The sequence below is a fragment of the Sinohyriopsis cumingii genome, chromosome 13 (genome assembly GCF_028554795.1).
Source record: "Sinohyriopsis cumingii isolate HCF-2022 chromosome 13, ASM2855479v2, whole genome shotgun sequence".
NCBI lineage: Eukaryota > Metazoa > Mollusca > Bivalvia > Unionida > Unionidae > Sinohyriopsis > Sinohyriopsis cumingii.
In genome coordinates, this window is record NC_142973.1 from 51,096,232 (window position 1) to 51,104,351 (window position 8,120).

At 36.0% G+C, this 8,120-nt stretch overlaps 1 protein-coding gene across 2 annotated transcripts in view; it reads left to right on the top strand.

The window, feature by feature from the left end:
- The window catches only part of LOC149785537 (uncharacterized), a 236,648-nt gene extending 229,421 nt beyond the window's left edge, over positions 1-7,227 (top strand). For both annotated transcript variants that reach the window (XM_089931208.1, XM_089931207.1), the window contains exon 7: positions 6,615-7,227. The gene's annotated coding sequence lies outside the window, so the exon portion shown is untranslated. The remainder of the gene's footprint in view (positions 1-6,614) is intronic.
- Positions 7,228-8,120: the final 893 nt, after the last annotated feature.

An 8,120-nucleotide genomic window follows, 5' to 3' on the forward strand; every position in this document is an offset into this window, starting at 1 on the left:
GAGGCGACACGGCACGTCATTGCCTTTTACTTTCTCAATGAAATCGTTTCATCTTATTGCAAAATTACATTTGACTAGGTTTCATACGCAGCAGGTCCCTGTATATAGGGAGAGTGTCTTAGCGTCAGAGTATTCATTCCACTCTCAAACGATCAAGAAGATGGAAGAGTCAGCACAGATCGACCTGCTGGTCAAATATATGCTAAAAGTCATATGAAAGCGTAATTCACAGGCGAAAGTGGCAACAAAACTTACTCTTTTGGTCGTTGATTTGATGAGAGTCATACGAAAGTGTGTAAGTGCTGATGAAGTTTGCTATATCTGCAAAGGTAAATGGGTATTTGTCTCCAGAATACCTGCTTCGTCTAAGAAAGAGAGACAGAGTCAAGATACCTAATATCGTTGTCAGGAGAAAGGACACTGGGAATCAGAGTTCCCTAAGAGAAAAGAGAAGAAACAGAAACAAGACGAAAAAGAGAAGAGGGATTCAGAAGAAGAAGAAATTGAAGATGAGGAAGAACTTGTGCCAGTGAAGACATGGAAATGGAAAAATTGACACTGTGAGCCGATGCATTGGCCTTGATGTGAAATTTCATACTACCTTCTAAAAGAGAATAGACCAGAAAGGAAACGTAAGTGTCTCTTGGTCTTGACATTGTATAATAAGGATGGCGTGTTTTGTTTTTACTCACACTTTATGAAATTGTGCTCTTTCACCTCTCTCTATCCCTCTGGATCATGTTTTAGTTAGAATTGAAATGGAAGGATGTTTACCTTCACGCACGCTCTTTAGGCATGCAAGTCGGTAAACAATAGTCAGTCTATTCATCCATCATTTTGTGTCTTGATGTTTCCTAAATCACACACTGATGCCATAAAATAACGGGTTAAATGGGTTTTGTAGTGTTGGGGGTGGGGTGTGGGGTGTAGGTGTTTGGCAGAGTTGGTCATTGCAGATGAGGGCTTAGGTACTTTCAAAAAACGTTTTCTTCTTCACTCTCTGTTGATGGAATATAATGGATTATTTTCTTCACTCTCTGTTGATAGTATATATAAAGGGTTATTTCTTCACTCCGTGTGGATAGTGTATAATGGTTTTCTTCTTCCCTCTGTGTGTGTGTGTGTGTGTGTGTGTTCGCGTACGTTGTGTAGATCGTATATTTGTTTTGTTTTTTTCTTCTTCCTCCCGAGTGTGGATAGTATATTTGTGGTTTGTATGCGTTAGGGACGTTGTGTGGATAGTATATTTGGGGTTTGTATGCGTTCGCGTACGTTTATGTGGATAGTATATTTGGGGTTTGTTTTCCCTCCCTTCCGTGTGGATAGTATATTTTGGGTTTGTTTTCCCTCCCTTCCTTGTGGATAGTATATTTGGGGTTTGTATGCGTTCGCGTACCTTTGTGTAGATAGTATATTTGGGGTTTATACGCGTTAGCAACGTTGTGTGGATAGTATATTTGGGGTATGTATGCGTTCGCGTACGTTTGTGTGGATAGTATATTTGGGGTTTGTACACGTTAGCGTACGTTTGTATGGATAGTATATTTGAATTTTGGTTTTATTCTTCGATCTGTGTGTGTGTGTGTTAGTGTAAGAACGTCTGGATAGTATATTTGTTGGTTTTTTTCCTCTTCCCTGTGTGAATAGTTTATTTTGGGTTTGTTTGTTCTTGTTCTCACTGTGGTGTGTGTGTGTGTGTGTGTGTGTGTGTGTGTGTGTGTGTATTGGTCTCTGTTTGTCCCTATAAAACTCCCTTTATCCCTATCAAATACATTCTACCTACCTACCTACAGTAGCGCGTATTCAGGTCAGCCACTTGCAACACTGTTGCCATTTGTCCCCTAGTTTCCAGTACAGTGACGTCACTGACGCTGGAAATTTTGAGACTATAAATATGAACTTGGGGTTTTCCACAGGTTGTAGCTATACATATGTACTAGAGTTCATAAACAGGAACGTCACTCAAGCTGAGGCTATAAAAAGATAGTGGGATTTTCCAAAGGAATAACCCACAAGTTGGAGCTATAAATAGATAGTGGAATTTCACATGAATTTCAGCTGATTATAGCTATAAATAGATACATGGGTGTTTATCAACGATCGTCACACAAGTTGATATTGTAAGTAGTTACTAATTTTATCCATTTTAGTCTAAATCATTGTAACTTAATTTTCGGGGATATGTTTATTTTCCTTTAAATTCTGGGACAATTTCGTCATTTTAGCGTTACTTTTGGTCACACCCATTTTGTCGTTGAGCATTTCCTTGATTATAGCTATTTATAGGATCATTACAATTATGCAAATTTTTGAACACCCCAGCAAAATTTCAGGTCTTAGTAATGCTTTATATAAAAATCTCAGGCTTTTACTAGTGTATGTCTGTCTCTGTCTCTGTTGTGTTTGGCCCTCTACCATCATTGTCCCTAGACAGTCCCACCATGTTCAATTCCCCTTGAGGCTAGGGTGTCCCATGATTTTTCCCCATGTTCAATTTCCATTGAGGCTAGAGTGTCCCAAGACTTTTTCCCATGTTAAATTCCCCTTGAGGCTAGAGTGACCCATGATTTTTTCCCATGTTAAATTTCCATTGAGGCTAGATTGTCCCAAGGGGTCCTGTAATGCTGATTTCCATTGAGGCTAGGGTATCCCACCTTACTACTAACGATTGCGCGTTTTTCCTTCGAAGTTACAACAAAGAAGAAAACCCATCGGCGATAACGGTTGTTTTACGCTGAATACGCACTTTTTTTAACGATTTTTTGTGTTTTTGTAGGAAGGCTTAATTTGACGAAATATGGGTGAACCAATTAAAGTTGTTCGCCCTCTCTGCTGCTACATTTCAGCTAATTAACTGTGAGATTTTTAAACAAAGGCCCCTAAAAGTGGCTGACGTTGTAATGGCCCGAAGGAATTTACCAAACATTCAAGAGGAGCCAGTGTCTACCATTCCTTGATCGTTTTTGATTGCTGATTATTGAAATAATCTTCGATATTCATAAGAAACTACAACAGGTCTTGGTGGCTACAAAAGCATGCTGTTCTGCAAGTCTGAGTCGCACCTTTAGAAGATACAACAATATATCCCTTGTGCTTTGACATCGAACTGTTATCATGGATAGATGATTACTGACTGAACTCGTCTCCGATACTCTAAGCATAAATCCAGTCTATGCTTGGGTCCTATCAATAACAAATATTATTTGAAGAAAAAATCCCAAAGTTGATTAACTGGTATGATTCATTGTTTTCTGTTATATGCATTCAGTGGATATGAAGACAAAAATCCACTCATACGTATCTCTATTATGGCGATCACAATCCATCGCTGACAACAATATGACCCGTCCCTAAACAAGTAAACCTCAGTCAAAACCTTTGACCTTGAAATAACTGTCACCATGCTATACAATGTTTGGGGGTTGAGACTATTTGCAAAGCCTGGTCAAATGCACTTGCATATGCACACGTTTTCATAAGCTCAAAAAATTATAAAAATGCTAGCAGCGACTTTTAACTTGACCGCATGGTCAGTAAAGTTTGGTTTTCAAACTCATTTACATTGTGTGTGTTTGTGTGTGTCTGTAATTTGAAATTTTATCGTAGCTTTAAAACAAATATTTAGTCATATCAATCCGATGTCTACAGTGTGGCAGTTTATTGTGATTTTTAGTATTGTTGCATCATGCCGCAGACATGTAGCATTATGTCCCACCTAGTCACATTATCATGACACCAGGCCGACCAGTCCTAACACTAACCTCTTAATGCTGAGCGCCAAGCGAGGCAACTATTCTCACCATTTTTTAAAATAAGTCTTTGTTATGACTCAGCCGGGGTTCGAACCCGGGACCTACCGTATCCGAAGCTGACGCTCTGACCACTAGAGCGGTCAACTTTCTTACAGTAGTTTGGATATGTTGGTGGTAAGATCTAAATCATTTTCATTTAGAATCAAATTACATATTGCAACAGGTGGGGATGTCAGAACATAGCTTTTCATTCAGGACCTGCTACTTACTGTAATAGTGTTTTAGTGAAAAGCCTATATCGATATGACATTCCATTTAGAACAAGTAGTCACAAGATGATTTTCATGATGGCCACGAAGGCAGCCATTTTAGTTGTCAAATCATCGTCCATCGTTTTAATATAGCACGAATTACATATTACAAGAAGTATTTTATTACAATAGCTGGTATGACGGTAAATCTGGATGTCAGATCGGCGCCATTCTCATATAATGCAATCTGCATGCCATAACGAGTCTTTTTTTGGTAAAACGTTTTAAGTTGATAGGACAATTTTTCCAAAAAAAAGAGTAGCAACAAAATTTTCAATATGGCAAACAATACAGATCGGCATCATTTTCACTCATGGCCATCTGCATAATTGAAAAAGTCTTTTAGCGAAAACTAAATGTCGATATTACTATTCGCTGGTGAAGAATAGAGATAACAAGATTTCAAGACCGCCATCATAACATCCATATTGTATGTTTTATTAAAACCTTTGGAGTTCAGTAAAATTCTTAATAGGTATCATAGTGAAAACTATTTTATTTGCGTATCACAATAAGAATAAGCCTTTTTGACAAAATTCGAAGGAGATATAGCCGTTTTGTTTGGGAGGAGTAGCAATAACAAGATAATTCAGACTTGGATCATCAGAGGTCTTCAATAAAACCATTTGCCACGTCGTTTGACTTTCCACGAAGTAGTTTAGGAAGAGAAGAAATCACAAAATCCTGCCAACTGATAACGATTGACGATGGACAGAGTCCCATCGCATACACACCGCAGTAACATAATTGCTGTAGCCTACACCACTGTGATGCTATCATGCGTCAGTATGACAGTAAGCGTCAGGTGATACACGGAATAGAGCACCATGACGCTTTTTTTATTAAAGACCAAAAACGGCTTTAGCAAAATTTAAAAAAAGGCTGGCACAAAGTTTATAGCACAACACAATGTGTACTAATCAATTACTGTTTAATTGTCAAGAACATCCAAATTTCATGTTCAAAAAAGTGGAATAAGATTTCGAAGGGACAATTTAAATCCTAATATTTGATAACAAGAGTTATTAATTATCTTTGTGATTGAGCTAGTTAATCTCAGCATTAAAATAAAAGATAGCCGTACGGATGCTCTGTTAAACATGTATTCAGGATTTATATGAAAGCGGAACTGCAAAGTGTAAAATAATTGTTGACCTATGGGAGCTAGACTTTTCATATACAATGTTATAGTAGGGAGTAATATGATTGAGTTACTTCCCTTTAACACATGCCCCTCCCTATGTCTGTAGCCACATAACAAAAAATAAGTTCAAGAAGTTCCGGTGTTTTTCAAAACCGATAACCTCTGTTGTAGGCATTATGAAATAGCGGAGGACATGAACCCTGAACACAATTAATTTTACTATATATTATCTACGTTTGATTTTCAATACTGAATTTTCGACTGTGTGACAATTAGTACAACTCATATGTTAATCTCAAATACCTTCAAAGATGACCTCACAGTGAAGTTCTTGTCGTAGGTTCACCGGCATTTGTTTGAGAGGCTGGACTGTAAACAAAACAACGTGCAATGGAACGCAGATTTCATTTACGGATCATCACCAAGACCTTATTAATCACTGTACACTGTCGCCGAAACACAGAGAAAACCACGTCATAAGCTCATATTCTAAAGAAGAAACAATTACCTTTTAAATCCATACAAAGAATGCCTAAATCTAACTCTATTATCACCACCAAAAGAAGACAGAAAAAAGAAAATGCTCTAAAAATAGACTGGGACTACATTCGTGAACTACTGATTGTGAAGAATTTTGCTAAGTATATATATATATATATATATATATATATATATATATATATATATATATATATATATATATATATATATATATATATATGCGTGTGTGTGTATCAGTGGCAGCAGCAGTAAAAGTAGTAGTCTAGTAGTAGAAAGCAGTAGTAATAGTTGTAGTATTGGTATTATTAGTGATTGTGCCTGCAACAGTAGTGTTAGTAGTGGTACTGTCAACGTTCAAACGTATTTTGGTAGTTTTGGTGGTTATAATAGTGTAGTTTACAGAATAGACGAAAAGACCCGAATTTTAAATTTCTTTAAAATTCAACTTATCGTCTTCATTATGATTTTTTCGTTAATTTTGTTCTGATGATGATAATAAAGATAACGATTTTATGATTACGATGTTATTATTATTATTATTATTATTGTTCAGGAAGCGTACGTGCCGCCTCCAATTAGGCGGAGCTTGTCGAACAGAGATGGCGTCGGCGATAGCTGATCAGTATTACTACCTTCATAGTCCCCAAAGTCCAGGTAAAAGAAAACGGCGATCCATGGGATTCTTGAAGACTCTGTTAGCCAGAGCCTAAATGAAAGGTATGTTATTATATCCAGTTTTAAATTAGTAATTTTCCCATTCGTTGTTATCCTCTCAGCTATCATCAACATAAAGGGAAGCCATTATAATTTGTTGTCATTTAAAACTTTTATAGCAAGAAAGATTTGTTGCCGTTTTCGTCTAGTTGCAAAAGCGTTTGTGTTATATGCCTTTGTCTTTAATTTCAGGCTGGGGATACATGGAACATGAGAGATTTATCAAGGTTATACGACATGAACTTCATCGGTATCATTTCCTAGCGGATTCAAGGAGGATGAAATGACAATTTTAAGACTTAATATTTTCCTCATAAATTCATGTTATTGAGAACTTCATGTTAATGTAGTTAGTTAGTACAGGATAGCAGTATGTCATTTATTTTAAGCTCATAAGTGTTTTTATTTTATGTTATAAAATCTATTGTAATCAGTATTTTCTTCGATTTTCTTCACTGTAGAATAGAAATAATTACCATTTTAGTACGATTAGTTCGACATTTCTTGTTGCGCTTCCACTTCAAACACTTGGTTTTAGTGAAGGTTATTTTACAATGATACAACTTTCGTCCAGTTTAAGAAATGCAAACAATTTCTGCATCTAAATAGGCTTCTGGGACAGACTAATTCCATATGAAGCTGACTCCCGCCATTGTATAGACCAAGATGTCAGGGATGTTGGGTGGGCCAAAAAGTTAATGTAATAAAACTTCAAACTTTTCATCGTCACATTGTTGTGACCTTTTCAAGTTAACTTAGATATCTGTTTGAATAAAAGAATTGTTCTAATGACCGAACTCAGACCCAAGGAACCGTCGAAAAACTGTAATATTATCAATTAAGTTTGGTAACTCACAATACATTTCTGTAAGTTTGAACACTTATTCACTGCCACTGTTCACTGAATGTATATAATATTCAATGAAAGTTGAACAGATCTTTTCCACATAAAATATCTTTTTTGATATTTTTGTTCGATTAAAAATTATTAACATATGATTAAAATATTCCATTAAGGTATACAATAAGTTTGAGGAAGTGAAATGTATTCAGGTGTCTTTCCGGACGATATTCATATTGTTTCATATCATTGGCGACGCAGACAGATGCACGGGATCAATTGTAAGAAGGTGAACTTTCATCCTGAAGTCTAACAGAAACTGAAATTCTAACTGATGTTGACAGGTGAAAGCAATTTGCTGACGTAGTAACTCTCTCAAATCCCTATTGAATTCGCTGTGTTAGAATATAGGAAGAAAAGCTATCATACGATTATGCAGTGCAAAGGATTTTACAATTCTTACACAGGAACCACAATTTTTATTGAAATATTACTTCTTTTAATTACAAGAATAAAAAAATTGCTTTTAATACATTTTCCTAAAAATTCAAGAATGACGTATGCATCTTTTCGAGAATAGCTCATTAGTTCTTTTCTTTAATTTAGGATATATACCTACTGTCAGTACAGATGAAACATGCTTTGCCAAACTTTGTTTTGGTCATGAATATTATATAATTGTAACAATATAATAGCTGAAGGTTTTGCTTATTATTTGTTCTTGAAAAATAAAGCATTTTTCATTTAACTTCTGGAGAAATGTTTATATTTGTGCCGCTTATGTGTAACACTTGTGCGCTTTGAGTTATATTTAATGACGAGAATAAAAAGCTGTTGTGACATTACTTTATACGCTG